The 24,276-nt window shown below is 35.9% G+C and overlaps 1 long non-coding RNA gene across 1 annotated transcript; it reads right to left on the bottom strand.

Annotated features, from left to right (window-relative positions):
- Positions 1-16,503: 16,503 nt before the first annotated feature.
- LOC131038109 (uncharacterized) lies at positions 16,504-18,992 on the bottom strand. Its single transcript, XR_009104359.1, has 3 exons — positions 18,766-18,992; positions 17,847-17,940; positions 16,504-17,707 (listed from the first exon to the last, which is right to left on the bottom strand). It is a non-coding gene; the product is annotated as an uncharacterized LOC131038109 (long non-coding RNA).
- Between the last annotated feature and the right edge of the window lie 5,284 nt (positions 18,993-24,276).

Raw genomic sequence — 24,276 nt, 5'->3', positions numbered from 1 at the left:
ATTTCAAAATGTCAGACTTTTATTTGCAAAATGTTCATGCTTATGATGATTATTATGAGTATAGCCAAGATGAATTAGATGAAGCTTTAGATGAGTTTTTGAACCCTAAAGATGCCAAACCTTCATTTTACCAAAAACTCATAAACCTTGTTACTATGCCATTTCGTTGCGATGAGAAAGATAAGTTGAATGAGCCCTCTCAAGGGTACATTCCTATCAACTCTTCCACTAAATCTAGTAACATGGTTGTTTTCAACAATCCCCTCTATGAGGAGATGTCTCCTTTTGAATCAAAAGATAAACCTTTTAATAGATATGATCATGCTTTGTTGGATGATGCTCTTGATGACTTTGTGGCTTTATCGAAATCTTTAAACAAGAACAAGACTTCTAAATTAGTTAACATGATAAACTTGAATGAGCATAAAAAGCCTCTCTTTGAAGTCCAAGGAGCTTATCCTTCTCCCACCTTTCAAGTTCCTGAATCACCTCTCCTTACTATCCAAGGAGGGTATGATCATGATTCCTTTCGTACTCCGAATAAACCAATCATCATTGTGCAAGGAAGAAAACCTATAAGTCCTTATAGTTATGCCAAGCAAATAACTAGAGAGAGTTATCATGCGATTGCCCATACTTATCATACCAGAAATAATAGGCAGCCTAGTCCTCCTCCTGTTATTCCAGTTTCTCTTCCGAATCCTCAACCAATTCTTCCACAAGCTCCCCGTATTTCACAAGTTCTTAGTAAGGAATATGATCTCATAGAACAACTTAAAGCTACCCCTGCTAAGATATCCCTTTGGGATTTGATTCAAACTTCTTCCGCTCATCATGGAATGTTACAAGATGCCTTGAAAGATTTGAATGTTCCTCCACCGAATACATCTAGTAATATAGCATCTTTGGTTAACTCTGTGATGAATCCTAAAGCTCAAATTGTGTTTACCCAAGATGAGTTGCCTACTAGTGAAATCCAACATCAGTATGATCCCTTGATGATTGTGGTTATCATGAAAGACACTGCTATAAGACAAACACTAGTGGATAATGGCTCTGGTCTCAATGTGTGTAGCATTAATCTTTTGCATAAGATGAATGTGGATACATCCTTAATTGAGCCGGACTCTCATCCTTTTCGAGGCTTTGATAATGTGGCTAAAACTTCATTAGGTACTATCACCTTACCCATCACAGTGGGGCCTGTTACTTTGCCTACACCTATCTATGTTATGTCGGGAAATCTAACGTACAACTTGCTACTAGGGAGACCTTGGATTCACAGTATGCAAGCTGTCCCTTCTACATTGCATAGACAAGTTAAATTTATTTATAACAATAAGACATATACCTTGATAGGTGATACTAATTTTCAAGCTTGTTTGCAAACATCTACTTCCAAGGGGGGTTCTTCTAAGCCGTCCTCATCTAGTGATGACTCTTTAAATAAGATACCTATCGATGAATCCTCGCTCTCCGATGATCAAAATTCTTTGGATGAGTCTGGAGCTCCTGAAGAAGATTCTTCTCGACTTGAAACTACACATAAGAAGGATTTTGATCCTGGGAAGATCCTCGAAGAAGACGATTGGGGATCTCTTGATTTTAATCCCACCTTTGTAGGTGAATATAAGGTTCCTTCTAGAGAGCTTAAAGTTGAAAAGAAGGAAGAAGCTAAAAATCAATCAATCTTACCTGAACCTATGAGTAATAATTTTGTGGCCGCTTCTCAAACTTCTTCTCCTCACACGTCTAATTATGAAGAGTTTGATTCTTTGTCTTATGAAAGACCACCTTCTCTTCCTGAAATGGCTGATCGTTATGGTCGTGGTTTTCGCATTTTTGCTAAGCATGGGTATCATGGAAATGGTTGCGGTGCTCATGAACAAGGGATAAAAGTTCCTCTAGAGACTAATTTTCACAATTATGCCTTTGGACTTGGCTATAATCCCTGCAAGCGCACTAAAGCTTCTAAAAGACCATGCATTAGTGTTAATGTTATTTCTACATCTCTATCAATGCAACACCCTGAGTATATTGATGGGGATCCTTTGGGTGACTGTGCTTTGGACGTCTTTCCTACCGACGACGCTTTAGCTAAATTTTTGGGAGCCTATGACACTCTTCCTCGTTATCATCACAATAGGGGACTCCCTTATTGTTTGAACACTGAAGCCTACTTTGGAAAAGAGACGGATAATGATGAGATTGTGAAAGAATTCCCTCAGCTAAAGGATACTCCTCAACAAAGTAATCTTCTCATAAGTGACACCACTGATGTTAAGATGGACCCTTGCAATAAAGAGAAAGTTATTAAAATTGGAAAATGTTTGGATGAAGAGGAACAAAAACAATATGAAGATTTATTGCATGAATTCCCCGAGATCTTTGCTTGGACATACTCTGACATGCCTGGTATAGATCCTAAGATTGTTACTCATAACATTGTCTTAGTTCCTGATGCTAAGCCCGTGAAACAAAAGATTCAAAAAATGAATCCTAAGGTGGCTTTGCTTGTTAAGGCTGAGATTGAAAAGTTATTGGAGGCTGGATTTATCCGCCCTATTGATTATTCCCCATGGATTTCAAATATTGTCGCTGTGGCTAAACCAAATAACAAAATAAGAATGTGTACCGACTTTCGAGATCTAAATAAGGCTTCTTTAAAAGATGATTTTCCTCTTCCAAACATTGACATGATAGTTGATTCTACGGCAGGACATGCCTTGTTATCCTTCATGGATGGTTTTTCAGGATACAATCAAATTTTTATTAACCCTCAAGATCAATTCAAAACCGCTTTCACCACTCCTTGGGGTACGTTTTGTTGGATAATGATGCCTTTTGGACTTAAAAATGCCGGTGCAACTTATCAACGGGCGATGACCCTTATCTTTCATGATTATATGCATAAGATTTTAGAGGATTATGTTGATGACATTTTAGCCAAATCCTTTCTTCGCATGGATCATATTAAAAACCTTCGTCAAATCTTTGAAAGAATTCGTAAATATCACATGCGCTTGAATCCCCAAAAATGTGTTTTTGGTGTGGATAGTGGAAAACTATTAGGATTCATAGTTTCGCATCGTGGGATTGAGGTGGATACTAAGAAAATAAATGCTATTGTCAACATGCCACCTCCTAGAAATGTGTCTCAACTTAAAAGCTTACAAGGAAAGATTCAAGCCATTCGTAGGTTCGTGTCTCAACTTGCGGATTGTACCTTTCCTTTTACTCAACTCCTTAAAAAGGATATCACTTTTCAATGGAATGAGGATTGTCAGCAAGCATTTGAAGATTTAAAAGTGTATTTGGCTAGTCCTCCTATTCTTCAACCTGCCGAACCTTCTAAACCCTTCCTTCTGTATACAGTTGCTTCCTCTCATGCTCTCGCAGCATTGTTGGCACAACATGATAAAGATGGTAAGGAATGTCCAGTTTATTACATAAGTTGTACCTTACTCGATTATGAGACCCGATATTCTGCGATAGAAAGACAATGCTTGGCCTTGGTGTTTGCGACTCAGAAATTGAGACATTATCTCTTAAACTCAAAAGTCCACATCATGGTAAAGTTTGACCCGTTGAAGCATCTTTTCTCTAAAACTGATTTATCAGGATGCCTAGCTAAGTGGGTTATGATGTTAACTGAATTTGACCTTAAATTTGTTTCACAAAGAGCAATTAAAGGGCAAGCATTGACTGATCACCTAGCTGAGGCCCCTTCACCTTTCTCCTTCCCTAACCCTGAGTCTTTTCCTGACGACTTCATTCTTTCTATAGGGAAAGATGAAACTTGGGAGTTATACTTTGATGGCTCTAAGTGTCGTATAGGATCGGGGGCAGGTGTTGTTCTGATTTCTCCTACAAAGAAACCCATTCCCTTATCCTATCGTCTAAATTTCCTGTGTATAAAAGCAGCCTTAGCTCTGAACATAAAACACATACATATCTATGGAGATTCGCAATTGATTATAAGACAAGTAACAGGAATATATCAAGCAAAACAAGACAAATTATCACAATATAAAGACCTTGCCATCTCTTTATTACAAAAATTTGATTCTTATACCATGGAACCTGTTCCTCGAAAAGATAATCGACATGCGGATGCAATGGCATGTGTGGCTTCTCTTGTATCTTTAGAGGACTCTGTGGTTGACCTTAAATTTGTTATTCACAACCTTATTTCTCTAGCTATTGTAGACGATCCTAGTCTGGTAACATGTTGTGACTTTATAGACTCAGATGAATGGTACTCGCATATCGTAAGATATTTGACCGATGGTACCTTTCCTGATTCTGCTAATAGAAACACTAAGGCTAGAATTTGCAAGCTGTCTGCTAGATATATCATTCTTTCTAATGTCCTTTACCGAAGGGGTTATGATGGTCTTCTCCTTCGCTGTCTTAACAAATCGGAAATCCCCGTTGCTCTTGAAGAGGCACATTCAGGTGCCTGTGGGGGGCATTTTGGAGGCAAATCCTTGGTTCATAGATTGCTTCGTATGGGATACTATTGGCAAACTATGCAGAAGGATTATTTTTCATTTGTTAAGAAATGTCATCAATGTCAACAACATAATAATCTGATTCATGCTCCTGCCCAAGAACTCCGTTCTCAAGTAGCTTCTTGGCCTTTTTCCGCATGGGGTTTGGATCTTATTGGTAAAATCTCTCCTCCTTCATCTCAAGGACACACCTTCATTATAATCGCAACAGATTACTTTACGAAGTGGGTAGAAGCTATTCCCCTTCGCTCTACCACTGCTGAAGTGATTTGTCAATTTCTTCTAGAAAACATCATTTCTCGATTCAGGATACCTTCTACTATAATCTCAGATAATGGGACATCATTTAAGAACAAGGACGTGAAGAAATTCCTCGAGAAGTATCATATCAAACATCGATTTTCTACACCATACTATCCTCAGTCAAATGGTCAAGCTGAATCATCCAATAAAATAATCAAACAAATTCTTCGCAAAACCGTGAATAAGCATGGTAAGGATTGGAGTAACCAGCTAATCTATGCTCTTTGGGCCTACCGAACGAGTGTGCGAATTGCTATGGGAACTTCTTCTTATAATCTTGTTTATGGTGCTGATGCTATTATGCCTTTAGAGCTAGAGATTCCATCACTTAGGGTTTCTCTCAAAGATATAGTAGATGGTGATTCTTATAGAGAACAACGACTTCAACAGCTTGAGATGCTTGATGAACAGTGTATAAACGCTCTTGAGCATATTCAAGCGTATCACAAAACTCTACAACGAAGCTATAATGATAAGGTTATTCAACGTTCCTTCTCAGTAGGTGACTTAGTCCTTTATGAGAATCAGCGCAATGTGAATGCCTTACCTGCAGAAAAGGGAAAATTTAGTCATAATTGGCTTGGACCATACATCGTTATTGAGGATTATGGATCAGGTGCTTACAAAATAGCGGATGTAGATGGTACGCCTCTTAAAGAACCTATAAATGCTATGCACTTGCGTAGATATTATGCTTAATTCTTCATTCCTTATTTATCTTCTTTTTAGTTCTTCAACATTGGGTAATATGTTAGTATCTCCTAATTAGAGCAAAATAGAATTAAATGTTATGATGTTTAATCTATATTGCTTCGTTCTTGACAAGCGTGTTTCCTTACTTCATAGTTTGTCTTGAATTCATTTATGTAAGTTGTAAAAGATTTACATTTCCATTATGCTAGCACATTATACAGTGTCTTTATGTGTTAAGTAGAATCGTATCATGTTGTGTTTAAGTTCAAAATTAAATCACGTTAGTTATACGATTCTTAGACTTAATGCATATTTCTTTCCTATCATCAATGTAGTACTTGATTAAATATTTAATTAAGTCACACATGTATCAATTTAATCATGGTGCATTGAGAAATCAATCACATGGAAATTAAATTCTGAACATACATGTACATTTACCAAATGTATTAGATTTAATCAAAGCAAAATATACATTGTTTTAAGCATTAAAGATAACACATTTGAGACAAAAGAGAATCATGTATATATACATATATATATGTGGATCGTATACAAATATAGGTCACTATACATCCAAAATGTGACCTCTCCTACATCATAAAATCATCTCCTATCCCTAGGACTAGTGGCTGGAGAGTGTCGACTGGACGCTCCCTCCTGATCTGGCCGTGAAGGTGGACCCATGGGTGTGTAGCACGATACAGACCGTGAGTGACTCCGAGAGGAACTCCTACGATCCCTATCCATAAGGATCGCGCGATAGGTGGTAGCCTCAGCCTAGGCTGCTGCTAGATCTCGCCGCACCCGCTGAATGTCCTCTGATAGGACTCTCTCTCTCTCTCCCTCCATATGTCTACCTATACTCAAAATGGGGAAAACAAGTCCTCATGCCGACCCGCGTTCCCCTGAGGCCTACAGGCAATTTGTGAGGAACTGGGGATCTGTGCTATAGTGGAAATGTCTGTCACTGCCTGCTGAATCAGGGAACGCCACTCCTGCACATTAGCTGTGGCAGTAGAATAGATTTTTGTATTAGTACCATTCTATATCATCAAAACATTAATAATCAATTTAAACCTACTATACCTGGGTCTCCCTCACGCCAGTAGGGATCATGATACGGTAGCATCTGTGACTGAGATCTACTAGGCTCCCCTCGCTCGACTAATCTGTGCACGATGGGTGTAGGCTGGACAGGACTAGGAATAGGTCTCCGTATCGCCTCATGTTCCCCCTGTTGGGGAATAAGAGGAGGATCCAGAGCTATGGTATCATCCCTTGAATGGTGAGGAGCTGCATCTGACTCCTCCTCATCATCTCTATCCTCATCTGCATCCTCATTCTCCTCATCATCAGCTCTCTCCTCCTCGTCCTCATCTCTATCTGTGTCCTCCTCCTCCTTGGCGCTGGGATGAACGCCTGTAGGTGGATCAGGATCTCCCGCCTCCTCATGACCCTCTCCCTCCTCTGGCTCCTCTGACCTGGATCCCTGGTCCTCATCTCGGTCTCCATGTCTCCATGGGCCTGGATGGCTTGTCGGGTGATCCGGTGGAAAGATAGGACCTGGATATGATCTCATAAACCATGAGACATACCTGCGCTGTGCTCCAGGCTCTGCAGAATAATCAGTGACTACATCCTGATCAGATCCCTCTATATCTGTAGTCTCGATGTCATCTATCGTTGGTCTCGCTACTGCTCTAGGTCTGGGAAGGACCTGTGAGTGTCGAGTATAGATGGGCACATCAGCTGGAACACACTGCTCTAGCCCGAACTGCCTCCGTACTCGGTCAAAGTAGAAAGGGACTATGATGTGTGAATATCGTCCCTGCAGTAGGCGGTTTCTCTGTAAGCATGCTAACTGTCTCTCCATCCCATCCCATCTGTGCATCCACAGGTAGGGTCTCCACACTGTCACCTCGGCTGTCAGTCTATCAAAAATCACTCTCCAATATAACAGATCTCCAAATCTCCACTCGCTGGTAAGTGGATAAGCAAACACCCTAGGTCACTCGCTAGCCGTACTCAGCGGAATGCAACAGGCCTGGTGCATGTGAAGTGCTCTAAAATCCATACCTGCAGAAGTGTGCATGTCATCAAACTGCAACCCTGTCCAAATACATACTCCTCAAGGTCGTGATAGAGATGTGCAAGCATACTCCGACCCCAAGCATACACTCTCTTGTGTCTCTCCATCGCTCTGATGCACCATGTGAGACCCCCATGCATGTGCGTACCTCGCCCATTAGAGCAGACGACTAGTGCTATGATGGCGATCATAAGGCGTCTCAGAAGGGGTACCTCCCCTGTAGGATGTAAGAGCCAGCTGACCATGATGTGACCTCTCGTCTCGCTCGGCATGACTCTCCCTATGCAATATACCTGCTCTCTCTAATGATCCTCCGCTGATCGATCGGTCGTGTATGTAACAGTCACTCCTCTGATAGGAAGACGAAGTATACGGTACACATCCTCGAGTGTAACCATCAGCTCCCCTACTGGAAGATGAAATGTGCATGTGTCAGGATCCCATCGCTCCATCAATGCCATCAGCATCGTAGGATGGAACCGAATGGCTGGCATGAGGATCACATACCATAATCCCACGATCGATAATGTGTCTCTCTCTGCCTGAGTCAGCCGCGAAATCTGATCTCACAAACTACGAAGAATATGTCCCGCTGTATGCTCTCTCATGTATGGGAGACCCTGCAACACCAAAAAACATAACCGTAATCAGTACTCGATCATCAAAATCGCTCATGCAAACTATCGAACATCGTATGCTAACCCTGAAACCCCTCGCTAAGCCCTGATTGGGACCATGGCGCCCTGTCAGGGACCATGGCGCCCTGAGGGGACCATGGCACCCCACAGGGACCATGGCGCCCTGGGTGGGGCCCGGGCCAGCCTTCAGGGCCCGCAAACGATCACAAAAAAGTCAAAATGCAGAAAATCAAAAGTTAAATGTTCAGTCAACTCACCTCGTCCAGTGGCTTGTCGTCAATCACAGCCCGGCGCAGGATCTCAATCCTCGTGGGATGCTCCGGTCGTCGTGAAGGCATGATGATGGCTATGTGGGCTCCGCTGCAATGAACAGTATTCAGAAAACAACAAAGTGACAAATGCAAATGTCACTTTCAAGGTATATACTTTCATGATAACTTGAGTTTGGGAGATGCGATTTTCGAACCGTTTGTTGCGTAGGAATCGTATTTTCATTCCCCTACTCTCGGGATGTTCCAAAAAGTGCTCTGCTGAAGCCTATTTAGTGAACGTCCCTCATCAATACTCTCTTATACAATTTGTCGCAAGTAAACATGCTACCCTGTTTCACCTCCCTAATAAGCAAGTCGAAACAGGGGGGCATATAGCTACTCACAAATTTCATCACTTTCCTTAGTAAGCATTAGGTGATTTTGTGATCTAACGTGTGTTTTGTAGGGTGTGGTTCTTAACTGTGTACTGCAGATACCGCTGGGGGCTTTGTCCGACAACTTATGGATATATCCTTTTTCAAATGATGTTTACTTTCCGTACTTTAGCTTGCATATGCACGTAGTACTCATATGACCGCTAAAGTGGGGGCTAAATGTAACGTCATAAATTGTACGCACTTGCTAAAGCAGTACAATTTAACACCTAGTTTAGCACTCGCCTTGGCACAGTTGCATTTTGCATTGCATTTCCCCTTTAGCACTTAATTAATCAAATTAATTAGGTCTAAAGGTTCTATTTCATCATTCTCCACATCATAAAGTCGGGCCCTTTCATTAAAGCGTGCCCCTTTTCATTTTATTCCTCCAATACATCATCTAATCAAAAACCCTAATTAGACCCTATTCTGAGCTTGGGGGCTTAATTTCGGGGGTCAATACATCTCGAAATCACCTGTAACTTCGGGATTCTCTCTAAAATCATCATATCTGATGGCCCTGAAAATTTGGTGAAAAGTTGTCGGGACCGTGGCGCCCGGAGTGCACACGGTCCCGGACATTTTTCCCAAAATTTTAGGAGTGTGATCCAATCATAAAATAAAGCTTAACCCCAAGAAATTGGCGGGATATTCAATCTCTAGGTCGGCCAAAAGTTGGAATTAAGACCTAGGGTTTCATACATAAGAGCTCTCTTTCTTCATTTGAAAGGATCGAAATTTTGTTTTTAGGAACTTCATATGCAGCGAAAGAGCAGATCTTTGAAGACTTCAACAACTTTCAACATCCCTCTATCAAGCATTTATCAAATCCATTCATCCATTTAGGGCTTGGAAGACATTGAAGAACAATAGGAGATTACAGACTGAAGATTGGCTTGTACCTCTCCCTTGGGGGTTGGGTATGATTTCATGTTGTTTTCATGTCTTTGCATAAGCTTCAATATATCATTCATTCATGCTTTAGATCACTTTGCATCTTGATTTAGAGCATTTACATTATCATTTACAAGCAATTAGGGTTTACTTTCTAGGTTGCTCTAGTTTGCTTTCTTGCATTTTAGGACCTTGCACACACACTAGGTCTGCACACACAATACATTTTACAAAACAACTTGGCTATTCGTGGAGGTGGAAATCACCGAAGCAGGGGTTTGACTAAGGCAAAACCCTATATAGCCGCCCATACACCCTTTTTCAGATATCAGTGCAGGTTTCGGGACTCGGACGACGCCGCAGGATACAGATCCGGAGAGAACAGGTCGAGACAGCACTCTGCATCAAATTGCAGAGCAAAAGATTGGGACAGGGGCGCTGGGCGCCCTGGTCCTCCGGACAGACAACATTTCCGACAGTTTCCGACAGTGTTCCAGAGTGCAAAACAGCAGTTTTCGGTGCAGTTTTCAGGACAGAATCAGGACAGTGGCGCCCGCGCCCCTGTCCCAAACATTTTCAGTCCGATTTTGACTCCGGGTACGCATTTGCATTCTTGTTTTATCCTTGTGTTTACAGCTTTCCATTGTTTAAGTTCAATTTTGCAATCTTGTTTTTAGTTCATACTTGCATTTTAGGGTTAGGAATTGGACTTGCATAATCTTACCTTTCAAATACAACAAAGGAATAGAAATCCTAATAGGTAGCCCGTGGCTCTCTCTTTCACAAAAAGAAGTAGCCAATTGTGCAATACCTCTAGGCTCTTTCGTATTTCGTAATGTGTGACAAGAGGTAGGATTAGGGCATGATAACCTAGTCTCGCTTTTTCCCCCACACAATAATCATCATTTAAATTAATATCTCAAATAAAATATTTTCCATGAAATAAAAAAATCACATTAAATATATATAATAATATAAATATATGTATATAATTATATATTCATTGAATATATACTTGTATACACATCATATTATGTATATATACCACATCTAAATTTTAACTCAATTTACGGATAAATCTAAATTTCCCAAATCAACCATATAACAACATCATATAAAAAATGGGCGAAAACATTTTAACAGCGCTATGTGCTACCATATGGTAGTAGCAACTACCCTATGGTAGAAGCAACTACCTTCCACATGGTTAGTATTATTTTATTTTTAAAAATCTTTTCTTGTACAAATAACTCTACTAAAACAGAGTATATATAAATTTTTTTGAATGAATTTTTATTTTATTAAAATTTTTTGTATACTACCAAACTCATAAAAGACTCCAAATTAATTGATTTTTGGCAAAAACCAAGTGAAATTTAAACAAATCAGAGGGGATCAAATTCAAATTTTCATTGCTCTCACACACATGGAATATCATGAACACACACATGGAAATCAAATTGCAAAATTTGGCCAACATATCCCTTGATTTTTAACAATTTGAAAACCTTCATTCACATAGAAAAATAAATCTTTTACTCCCAGTCTTGAAATGAAAAGATTTAAAACAAATTGCTCAACTTGAAAACACACACATACAAACTAAATTTTTGGTTTTAAAATTCAATTTCTTCACAATTAACAAATTTGATTTGGGAAAAGATTAATTCAAATATAAATCACTCAATTCCCACAACTTATATTCAATTTAAAGTTCCAATTAAAATTTCATGATTTCCAAGCACACCTAGGAAGTTTTCAAACCATTTAAACTTTTTCAACAAAAGGAAAGATAAAGTCTAACCAACTTGTAAATGCACTCTTGAAAGGAAAATTTTTGTTTCCAAACTTAGCTTCCAAAAAAAATTCAATCCAGATTCCAATCTCCAATTTTTGTTTCCAAACTTAGCTTCCAAAAAAAATTCCTCCCTTCTTCCAATGAACTCTCAAGTAAATATATGAAAATTTTTAACCTAAAAACTTTTAGGTTAAAGTTTTCATTCAACCAATAACAATTTCCAAATAAAAAATCAATGGGGATTTTTATTTTTATTTTCTTCCTTTTTTTGAAATTAAAACAACATATAATATAAAAATTCCAATAGCATATTATTTAACTTTATTTCCTTTTTCAATTAAATACAATTACTTTTTAAATAGAACATGTAATTTATCAATTTAAATTCAATAACTCAATTTATTTAACTAAATCAATAATCACAAAGGTATATTAATTTAATTAAAATACACCAATATGAAATAACACTATTCACTAAAACTAACTTTTCTAACTAACTAGAAGCACGCAAAACGAGAAGTAACCACATGAAGACTCACAAAATGAAAATGTCAAAGAACCAAGAATCACATACCAGTCAAACAGTAATTGACGAACGACTGACGACACTCACATGAGTGTAATTGCGGGTCAATTTTAGGGTCTACCAACTATCTCCTCCACTCACATCAGACAAATAAGGTACACTCAGACCTGTGAAACCAGGTGGAGTCGATACCTCGTACCTACCCGGTACTTGTACCTGCAATGCCTTGCATCAACGAACCAAAGGTGCATATAGACATATATAAAAGACACGAAACACACACACCGATGAAGGAGAATCATGACGTTCCTTGTCCCACCGAAGTGAGTGAAGAAAGATCACCCCCTCGCACCCCATACACTTACAAACACAAAACATGTATATAACGCATTGCACGTATAAAGTAAATGTGTCAGTTCATGTCAGTAATCCAATAAAAATCACATTTAACATTGATAAGAAAATACCACATGAAAAACATACATTGCAAATCAAATTAAAGCATATCACCATACCACATGATGTCTAAGTAAAATATCACAATATTGTATCCACTGAAAAAGTTAGCCGAAGTCAAGCATGAGTCTAAAAGTTTGATCGAGAAAGGGGTACACAAATAATAAACACACATCAAACATATACATACTAAAGGTAAAAGATGCCAATGTCAAGTCACTCTTCATGTAGAGTGACTATAATATTAAGAGTATCATATTTAAATGATAACCTTTAAATAAACTTCATATGAAGTGAAGAATGCTAAAAGTAGTTTTAAAAAACCTTTAAATTTTTAACATGACAAAGTTCAAACATTAAAAAAAAAGATAAATAATAAGTGGATCAAATCCTATGCCAAATTTAGTTCAAACACACAATTTACACACATAGTTGCTATATTAAACACACTTCATACACACTTTAAACACACTTCAAACACATTAAACACACTTAAAACACATGCACACTAAAAAGGTAAAAGATGCCAATGGTCTTACACACTCTTCATGTAGAGTGACTATAAAAATTCAAACATCACATTAACATCTACATGATGAGAGTATCATATCTAGTAAATGGTAACCTTTAAATGAACTTCATATGAAGTGAAGAATGCTAAAAGTAGTTTTGAAAAACCTTTAAATCCTATGAATGCCAAAGTTAGTTCAAACACACAATTTACACACATAGTTGTTATATTAAACATAATGAAAGTATCAAATCTAGTAAATGACAACCTTTAAATGAACTTCATACGAAGTGAAGAATGCTAAAAGTAGTTTTAAAAAACCTTTAAATCTTATGAATGCCAAAGTTAGTTCAAACACACAATTTACACACAATTGTTATATTAACTGAAGAATGCTAAAAGTAGTTTTAAAAAACCTTTAAATCCTATGAATGCCAAAGTTAGTTCAAACACACTTTAAACACATGTACACTAAAAAGATAAAAGATGCCAATGTTTAAACAAACACATACTCTTCATGTATATAAAAAGTCAAACATCACATAAACACCTGCATAATGAGAGTATCATATCTAGCCAATGACAACCTTTAAATGAACTTCATACGAAGTGAAGAATGCTAAAAGTTATTTTAAAAACCTTTAAATCCTATGAATGCCAAAGTTAGTTCAAAACACAATTAACACACATAATTGTTATATTAAACACATGCACATAATGAAAGTATCATATCTAGTAAATGCCAACCTTTAAATGAACTCCATATGAAGTGAAGAATGTTAAAAGTAGTTTTAAAAAACCTTTTAATTTTGAACATGCGAAAGTTCAAAATTAAAAAACCTTTTAATTTTGAACATGCGAAAGTTCAAAATTAAAAAGACATAAAAAATAAGTGGATCAAATCCTATGAATGCCAAAGTTAGTTCAAACACATAATTTACACACATAGTTATATTAATTGAACACACTTTAAACACATGTACACTAAAAAGGTAAAAGATGCCAAAGTTATAGAAATACATACATACTAAGTGGATCAAATCCTATGAATGCCAAAGTTAGTTCAAACACACTTAAGACACTAAAGATAAAAAGGTGTCAATTTGAACAATTACAATTTGAACATGCCAAAGTTCAAACTTAAAAAGACACAAATAATAAGTGGATCAAATCCTATGAATGCCAAAATTAGTTCAAACACACAATTTACACACATAGTAATATCAAGCACACTTTAAACACATATATATTGAAGGTAAAAAAGATGCCAATGTTTAAACAAACATATAAAGTGAATGCCATGTCTTACACACTATTCTTGTAGACTAAGCAAACGATAACCTTTAAATGAACTTCATACGAAGTGAAGAATGCTAAATAAAAGTAGGTTTAGAAAACCTTTAAAGCTTGAACATGCCAAAGTTCAAAGATAAAAGACAAATAATAAATGGATCAGATCTTATGAATGCCAAAGTTAGTTCAAACACACAATTTACACACAAAGTGAAATTTAAATCTTACAAACTCTTTATGTAGAATAAATGTGAAAGTTCAAATATAACACACATATAAAGTAAATGCTAAAAGCTCATAGATGCCAACATTTAAATAAACACCTAAATTGAATACAAACATTTTTGATACATACCATACACACATTTTAAAATCAAACACACATACATAAAGTGAATACTAAAGTTAATCCATACATACATAAAGTGAATACTAAGTTAATTCATACATACATAAAGTGAATACTAAGTTAATTCATACATACGTAAAGTGAATACTAAAGTTAATTCAAACACAACTTGCATACATAAAAATTGTATGCCAAAAAGGCTCTTTGTGCATATCAACACAAACAAAAGGTCACACACCTAAATTACAATAATAATATGAGCATAAAAGGTAGAAAACACTCTTGACAAAAAAAATATGAGCATAAAAGGTAGAAAACACTCTTGACAAAAAATAATATGAGCATAAAAGGTAGAAAACACTAGAATTGAAACATACACATCAAAAAATAATAAGTGCATAGAAATGTAAATACTAAAGTTGAAACATACACATCAAAAAATAATAAGTGCATAGAAAGTAGATGCCAAAGTTTACACAAGCTTAATGTAAAGTTGGTTGAACTATACACAACAAACACATAATTGACACACATAAATCATAACAATATCCAAATACTCACTTCACATAGATACTAATATTGATGCTCAAAATAAGTAATGAGTGTATCATATTAATTTATAAGTGATAAAATTAAAATTAGAAGTGTAGTTCAATGTAGCTAGGAAAATAATAAAAAATAATATATTCATCATGACTATAAGTTCAAGATTTTTCTTAACATCAAGAATGTTATTTCATTAACTTGTGATTTTTTAATATTATTTATTATTTTTCATATCAGAATGTTAATTATATTGTGATTCTAATAAGACATTAAATGTTAAACAATATAAAATCACCACACTCATTATAAAAGATATTAGCAGACCATGGACATTCAGCCCCTTCCCTATATATATATAAATTAAAAATATATTTAACTTATTACACATTTAAAAATCAATCTGACTACTAAAATTTATTCAAATTAAAAAAAACAAAAACAAAAAAACTTAAATGACTTCACCACTATGAAAAAGGGTAGTTGATTGGAACTACAAAAGTTTGCATATGAACGTTCACCAAAAAAGCAAGCTTAAGACATGTTCTACTGTGACAAGGTTAATCTATGACAAACAAAATAGAGAAACATAAATGAGCACCACATACATAGATAAGCTAACAATACACACAACATATATATAGGCACAGCCCAGCACCACAAAGAATATATCAACAACATACAAAACAAGTTAGCCTTTCAAGTTCATGCCATTACTGTGAGGGCTGAGGTAATACAATGATGTTAGCAGAACAATTTGGAGTTCAAAAGTTATTGCCACAGAATTTTTATCACAAAAACTATTGGAAACTGAAGTAGAATTTTTATCACAAAAACTTACCTGAATCAAATCTACTAAAATTTTAGGGCGGCCTCCCAATATGATGAAGATGTCCCAGCAAGATACCTTTCCTCCTCAGGTTCCTCTTTTTTGTGTTGGAAGATGAGGACATTCGTTTTCATGGGCAAATAAACAAACTGTAAAGAGGGAGATGGTAGATTTAGTATCTGTTGGTCTAGATCAAAATGGTTAAATCAAAAAAAAAGTGAATTTGATCTTATATAAATGCAACTTATATACAGGCTGTTATGTGCCATTGATATTCATTCTGCTACATACTTTACATTCAAATAGTACCATCCCAATCTTATGCGCCAACATTGATGAAAAAAAACAATGAATACAACTTAGGTCTTCTATTTTCATATAAATTAATAATTGCTGGAATGGGTAGACTCATTGGAATGACTTACTTCTTGTTCCTAGTTTGTACATAAAGTTTCTAGGAATAGTAAATTTGATTGTACAAAAATGCCACACAAAATTCTGAGCCAGAGTGTCGCTGAAACATTTACAAAAAGTCTGGCATTAGCAACAAATTAAAGTATCCAATTTTTGCCACCCATCCTCTAATTTTTAGAGCTACAATTTGCTCAATGTGGAGCAGATCTGCTAGATTTACTCTTAAATCGTACACATGCACATAGCTTTACTCTTAAATTCGTAGTTTTGATAAGCGTTCATCGATTACGACTCTGATCTGCTAGCTTTACTCTTAAATCGTACATAAAATTTTGTTCTCCTGTTTAATTCGGATGGAACAGAAAGCCCAAGAGATGTCTCATATTCTATATCCTTGTGCTGCCTGTAAGATAAATGCGTGCTTGCACCCTATTTCCCACCGGACGATCCTCACAAATTTTTACAAGTGAACAAATTATTTGGAACAAGCAGGATTGTCAAAACCCTTAAGGTACAGGGCAAATGCTGTTTTAGGGATTGTGCAAAGATCTCCTCTAACGTTATTCCTTTTCTATGTTTGCACAAATATGGAAGCCTTTAGTATATACTCTAACAAAAAGTAAGAACCCTAATTTAATCTGTCAGCCTTTGTTATGTTTTTTTGTTACTTCAGGATATTCCGGTTGAGAAGAGAGAAGAAGCTGTAAAAAGCATGGTATATGAAGCGAGTGCTAGAGTGCATGATCCAATCTACGGCTGCAATGGTGAAGTTCATCGACTGCAGAAACGAGTATTTTGATCTGCACCCAATGTGGAGCAGACCAAAATGTTTTGTGGAGTGGAAAACAAACTGTAGATGCTATGTGCATGTGGACATAAAATACCCATTTGAAAGATTAGCAAGAAATGATGGAATTGGACCCACTAAACTGGCAATCTGAGACATTGAGGTACTGAAGCTTAGGAATCACACTCTCTGGAATGAATCGCGAAATTCTATTTGTTGAAATATCCAAATGGGTCCAAATGGGTTAAACTGCAAAAATCTGAAATAGCTTCAGGCAGGGATCCCAAAAATCCATTGAAGCTCAAGTCCAACTTGACCAATTTTTTACAGTTAGACAGCCATCCTGGAAATGACCCTCCAAATCTGTTCCCTGAAACCTCTATATTTGTAAGATTTGGAAGTTGGCAGATTACAGGAGACAAGAATTATGTCAGTCCCTTGTAACTCAAATCAATGCCTCTGATAGACAAGAATCACATATTATTCCAGTCCAAATACAAGGAGGCTTAGAACTTTACCAGTCATGCAGAATGCCATTGCTATCCCTAAGGCTTTCTTTGAAATTCATCAGTATTTCCACTGGAGACTGTTCTGCTTCAACTAAGACAATAGCTGATAAACTCAGCAACAACATGATATTAATGTGAGCATATCATGATATTCATGATAAACTCAGCAACATGATATTAAGCTTCAGACATTTATCTGCACTCTGCTAATCATGCTGAATCTTCTCTTCCAACAAAAAAGACACAAACCCACAACTCCATGCTACCCACACAATTATAAAGGTTTTGAACATAGATTTATTATTTTAAATCCGTAGAGATCTATTCAATTAACTTATATGAAGGCTAAAGAGTTAATCACACTCAGGATAAACAGGTTAGATGGATTCTTCTAAAACTAATTCTCATGAATTCTGATTCAACAAGATTGACTCGTATCCAGTAAATTGAAATTGACTCGAAAACAGTGGAGATGAATCCTAATAAAATGAGATTGTCTGGAAAACAAGGGATACGAATCCTAATAAAACATCACATCCATGTGGAGCAGACTAAAATGGTACCATCTAAATCCTATGCAGCTGTGTGCAGTAGAGAAATCAATTAAAAGAGAATAAGCATGCAGTAATGTAGTCATCGTTGAACATGCACAGAATGACTTGAATGAAATAACCAGAAATATTATGGAAGCCAACTGTAAGTCCAAATTCATCAGTGTTTTCCAATATCCTCCACTTTATGGAATGCAATCATTGTTGGACATGCACAGAATGAATGACTTAAATGAAAAAACCAAAAGTATTTTCAAGCCAACTGTAAATCCAAATTGGAATCCATTAGAAAATAAAAGCAATCTTTTCCTACATGTTCCAAGTCAATCCTCCAAACAAGCGTTTCAAAACAAGCAAAAGTGAAATTGAAAACATACCAGGGCTTTGGATATTGTAAGAGGAGTCTCATCAATGCTTGAAATTCCCGCATATGCAGTCCCTCGCGAACATCAATCTCCATCCTCACCCAACACATATTAAAAGAAAAAAAACAGAACACATAATAATGCAAACAAAAACTCAAAAGAAAAACTCGATAAACAGAACAAACATAGACACAGGAGGCATGGCCATGCCCAAAAAAAACAGAGCACAAACAGAGAAAAAAAACTACATTTACAACACAAAAAGATGAGAATATGGGAAGGAGAATTCAAATTTAAACTATAATTCGAGTGCCGTTGGGTTAGGAGCGGGGTAACGGCTATGCTTTTTAAAATTAACAGTTGTCATCCATACAGAAACGGATAGCTTCGAAAATACTCATTGAAATGGTAATATACATGAAATAGTAAATCATTGTCTGCTTGCCCTCTAAGGCTCCATCCATTCATTTGGAAGTTTAAATTGTAACCTGAAAGTTTATTTAAAATTTGAAAGTATTCGTGACTAAGTTTATGATTATAGGGAATACTCTCTAGACATTGTATGGTCTAGAGTTTTACTCTTTTATAATATTAGTAAGTTTTATTCTTTTATAATATTTTAGTATCTAGGGTTTTTAGATGTGAAGATGTAGTTTCTTGTATTCTAAATAAAATTGATCATTTATTTTTAATTATTGATTCTCGTTTAGTTTTTTGAGATGTTAAAAATTATATAAAGTGATCAATTAAAGATCTCTAGAACATTAGTCAAGAGATGTTTTTATCATTTAGATTTTTGACCTCATTTTGTTTCTTTTAATATGGTATCATGTAGCCTTCTAGTATAAATGTGGTGTAACAAATGCGAGATGGTGTTCTCACACATTTTTTGGTTCTCTCCTACCTTGAAATGTTCAATCATAATAGAGTACCACTAAATTATCTATTATAATGCCCCAACATGAAATTTTACACCTAAATCATTATTTGGAGGTCTTTGACTTCATACCTTGTATACATGTCAATGTCGTATTGAAATCCTTTCTAATTGTTTTTTAAACTTCAAGCTGAATTTGTATAATTTTCTTAATGGTACTCTAAACTCTCTTATGAATGAACTTGTTTAATGTTAAATTGTAATCATGGGACCATAATAATAGCATAGTTGCAATGGAGAATGAGACGTGCATAAAATAAAATCGCAACATAGCATTGTAATGACGATTTAAAGAGTATTTGATTTAAATTTGGGAAACATATTTATAGAAATCGAGGAACATGGTATGTTTCGAAAGGTATGGGTATAGGAATAAAATTTGTATATATAATTTTATCTTGACATTGTTCTAACTTGGTATATGGTTGTTAGCTTTCTATCAACTGTTTTTGAATGAAAATGTGATTTAGTACTACCACATGTCTTTATCTTCTTTGGTCTTTGGGAAGGATTATAGAAGGGTATTTGTTATGATTGAATAATATTTAAAAATGCTAGAGATAATAATTAATATATAATATATAATGATAATTAAAGCAATATTATTGTAATATTATAATAATAATGTTTAAGATAATATTTTTGATATTAAAAGCAAAATAATAAGGGTGTTTGCCCTTTACACTAGCAACCCATCGACAACATTAATAACTAACAACACACTTACTAACTGCACACCTACACCATATCAAAAAATAGCTTAAAAGTCTTAGCAAAATAAGTATGATGATAAAAAGTCTTAGCAAAATAAGTATGACGATAAAAAGTCTTAGCTGAATATAACAATTTAAGACCTAAAAAACCAAAACCAACCAACTAGTGGCTACTTGAGCGCATTGCTCTAGTCTTCAGTGAGGAAATTAAAAATCCTTATAGTTCCCTTCCTTTTCAGCATCCTTTCCCGACACTTTCTTTTGCATTAGACATAGGGAGGTGGTTGAGTTGTGCATCACTTGTAGGGTGAACCTAGAAATAATAATCATCTTAACTGCTCCATCTCTAGCACTTTCTTCTTTAGAGAATCCAAATTTGTTGTGGTAGTCCTACAGTTGACACATGTTCTTGCACTCCCCCCTTGGTGAGTTTCATCATCCTTCAGCATGGGCTCATGGGTCAGGTCCACGGGTTTAGTTTTACCACTATCATAGTGCGTTGAATTGTCACCAGTAGAATTAGCCAAACACTCATCCTTCCCTAGCCATCCGCAACATCATCCTCAGCCTCAACAACATCAACATTGTCAACAATGTCCTCTTCCTCCAATTCTTCATCACAATCCACTAGTTTCTTTCCTTATGTTTTTTCAATCGTACCCCCAACCAACTTGTTAGAGCATCTATGATTGACACGCCCACTTTTGCTATCATCTTTACACACTCCACCTCTGCATTACTGATAACCTCCTAGATAGTTATCTTAGGTTATTTTACCAATGGAGAAGTTTTCTTAAGTTTCCTTTTTATGTCCACAAGAGAGGTGGTAATAGATTTCTTCAAGACACAAAGACCTTCAACAACCATGCCATGGGTTGGGGTAGCAAGGGAACATGCACGATAAGGTTTTAGTGACAATTGGGATGTGCAGACATTTCTTTTTTCTAGAGCCAACAAAATCAAGGATAGTAGTAGATGAGGGAAAATTAGAGTTAGGGGCTTTCGTAACCACCAATTGCTTGGGAGGGAATAGGGCCATGTAGAAATTGTAAAGGCGAAAGATAAGGCCTTAATGGAGAGGGATGGGCTTTCGGACTTGGATTTTGGCTATCTTAGTAGCATCATTAACTGAATTTTCAAGAGAATTTAACAAAAAAAAAGGATTTAGCAAATCATGATTTCAAAAATTGTTAAGTAGGGGTAGGTGATTATAGTAATAAACTTTGAACCCTCCCTCTAAAGTGAAGAATTCCATGATCACGAGGCAAACCTAGTTCTAAGGGTTTGACAATTGGCTATAGTAAATCCTTTGTGAAGCTTTACTAACTCCTCGTTTTCCACAAAGAACTAGGGTAACTTTCATTATTCGCTATCATGCTCTATTTTTTCCATTTTCCCACTTTGGTGGAGAGGATTGTCACTTTCGCTATGACCTCCTCATTGATTTCAAACGACACCCCCAACCCTAACTCAACTCTCCCTATTATCCCATGAACTGGCAAACAAAACATACAAGTTCTCATCATACCCATTTATGCATTCAATAAACCAAGCAACTCCTCCCTTAGTACAAAAATGCCACATTGTGGCATTCCCTATGAATTTAGCGTGAGCCCTAGGTTCAATTATCACCCTATCCCCACCCATGGTTTGAACACTCACAGTTGACACAATAGCAGAGAGCACCCGAACCAGAGACTTAGCCCTATATTTCACTAACTATCTAAAAATAGTCGATAAAAAAGGCCTTAAGGCTTTGGCTTTAATCAACATGGTTAAATGCTTGCCAACGAGGAGAGAATAATTAATTGGCATTTGTATTAAATGTCAAGATTGCTAACCCTCACCCATTGTACACAGGGTTTCCCATGAGTAAAAATCACATAGCATAGAAAACTTATTAAAAACCTATTGGTCTTGCTCTATTATGTCATATCATTGACAAGGTTACAAAAAATATGATGACATTGCATCAGCATTAAATGGCCTCCAAAATTGCCACCTAGGCATACCATGCATGGAGAGGTCACATCATCACCCCAGCCCTATGATTCATCCTATTGGATTCAAGTCCCCACCTTTTCCTCCATCTGGTCTAGTTGTTCCACAAGAAAGACATACATGTCAGTTTGGTGGCCTTCAATCCCCGATGGCATGATAGGGAATTTCATTGTCATGTCTATTCAACAATAAATTCAAATCCTTCTCTTGCCTAAAAAAAATGAAATTTTGTCCATTGCCTCCCAACTTTTGTTCCAAAAGTATCAAGCAGAGAAGGGTCTAGAGAAGCCAAGCCCATCGGTTGTTCAACATCTTGTGTGTAAATTGAATATGCTCTCCCCCAAGAGGAATCTTTGGACATTAATAGGTTGCCAATAATATTTAAGATAATGTTACAAGTGATATGGTAATGGATATTCTATTTAGTGTAATTCATGATTAAGTTTGCATAGTAGTTAGAATGGATGGGATAGTAATGTTTTTGTTACAAGATAAGTCATTGAGGTGAGAGGAACTATACAAACCCAACTCTCTATCCATGAACCTTACCATATTGGATTTTGGACTAACTAAACCACATTCTATATGACAAAATATTACTAGATTTTAACTCTAGTGGGGGTATAGAAATGATCTCTTGTTAATATGATTTATGCATTTGTTTTCACATGGTAATGATTCATATTGTGAATATTTTCTATTGGTGTTGGTAAAAGTTTAAAACTATCAAACTTTGGACCAACAAAGTAGTTTTCCCCAAAAATATTAAATTGATACATTTTAATTTTTAAATTAAAACTAGTTTGAATTTATATTGTAATATTTTGTTTGAAAATTTTTCAAGAAAAAAATTTATCGTTGAAACACATTCACCCAAAATTGTCTAGGTGGTAGGCCAGCACCTAGTTTAAAGTAAATTCAACAAAAAAAAAATTAACTTTAGCTCTTGATTTCTCTGAGGGTATACTCATAAAAAAAATGAAAATATCTATTAATAAATTTCATAGTCTAGAATATTTTTTTGTTCATATATTTCAATTGGTTTTATTATAATATTTAAAATATTTGAAAACGTGTATTGTAATAAATGAAATCCTCTCTAAAATGGTATATATCTTTTTTTTAATAAAAAATAAATAAAAGTTGTGTAATGCCCCTCTCGTCTGCTTTTCTGCATTGCACACTTCTTTATGTGGAGTTGGTTTTGTGTCATGGATTGAATTTCTTGTAGTTTGGATGTGGATCATTTTGTGGTGTTTGATCTTGCTTTGGACTCTTCATTATTATAATATGTAATTTTGAGTGTTTATCTTATGCTCGATTTGGATTTATGTTTTGTGATCTTTCTAGATCAATGATGTGTTGGATTGTTTCATGGTGACCTTGATTATGGTGTTGCATTGAAATGCATGCATGCTTCCTTGTGCTTGGTTGTGAGAACCATTGCATGACTGATTTAGATACTTGACTCATTGGGTTGTCGTTATGTTGTAATATAGTCTCATTGTACCTTTGATGATGGAGATAAACTAATGTCACGATTTGGTATTATTCTATGTGAGATGTTGGCATAAACACTAATTTAATTAGAATGAGATAAATGATGTTAATTAGATTAGTTGATTAAAAGTAATAAATCATATTCCATGTTATTTTGATTGATGAGATGCCATGTTACTAACAATGTTATGATGTTGACCCCATTCAAGGAATATATGTGCTCACAGATGTAGAGGAATAAACATTGATGTTATTTAATGTAGTTAATTAGATAAAATTATTATTATGAAGTTTAATTGGTAATTAGATGTGAAAAGGCTGATATTGTATCATTCAATTATATGAGAATGCATACATGTTAAAATCCCCTTC

This window comes from Cryptomeria japonica, chromosome 11 (genome assembly GCF_030272615.1).
Source record: "Cryptomeria japonica chromosome 11, Sugi_1.0, whole genome shotgun sequence".
Classification (NCBI taxonomy): domain Eukaryota; kingdom Viridiplantae; phylum Streptophyta; class Pinopsida; order Cupressales; family Cupressaceae; genus Cryptomeria; species Cryptomeria japonica.
Note: the sequence above shows the minus strand (reverse complement) of the source record. Positions and strands in the feature narration are given on the sequence as shown.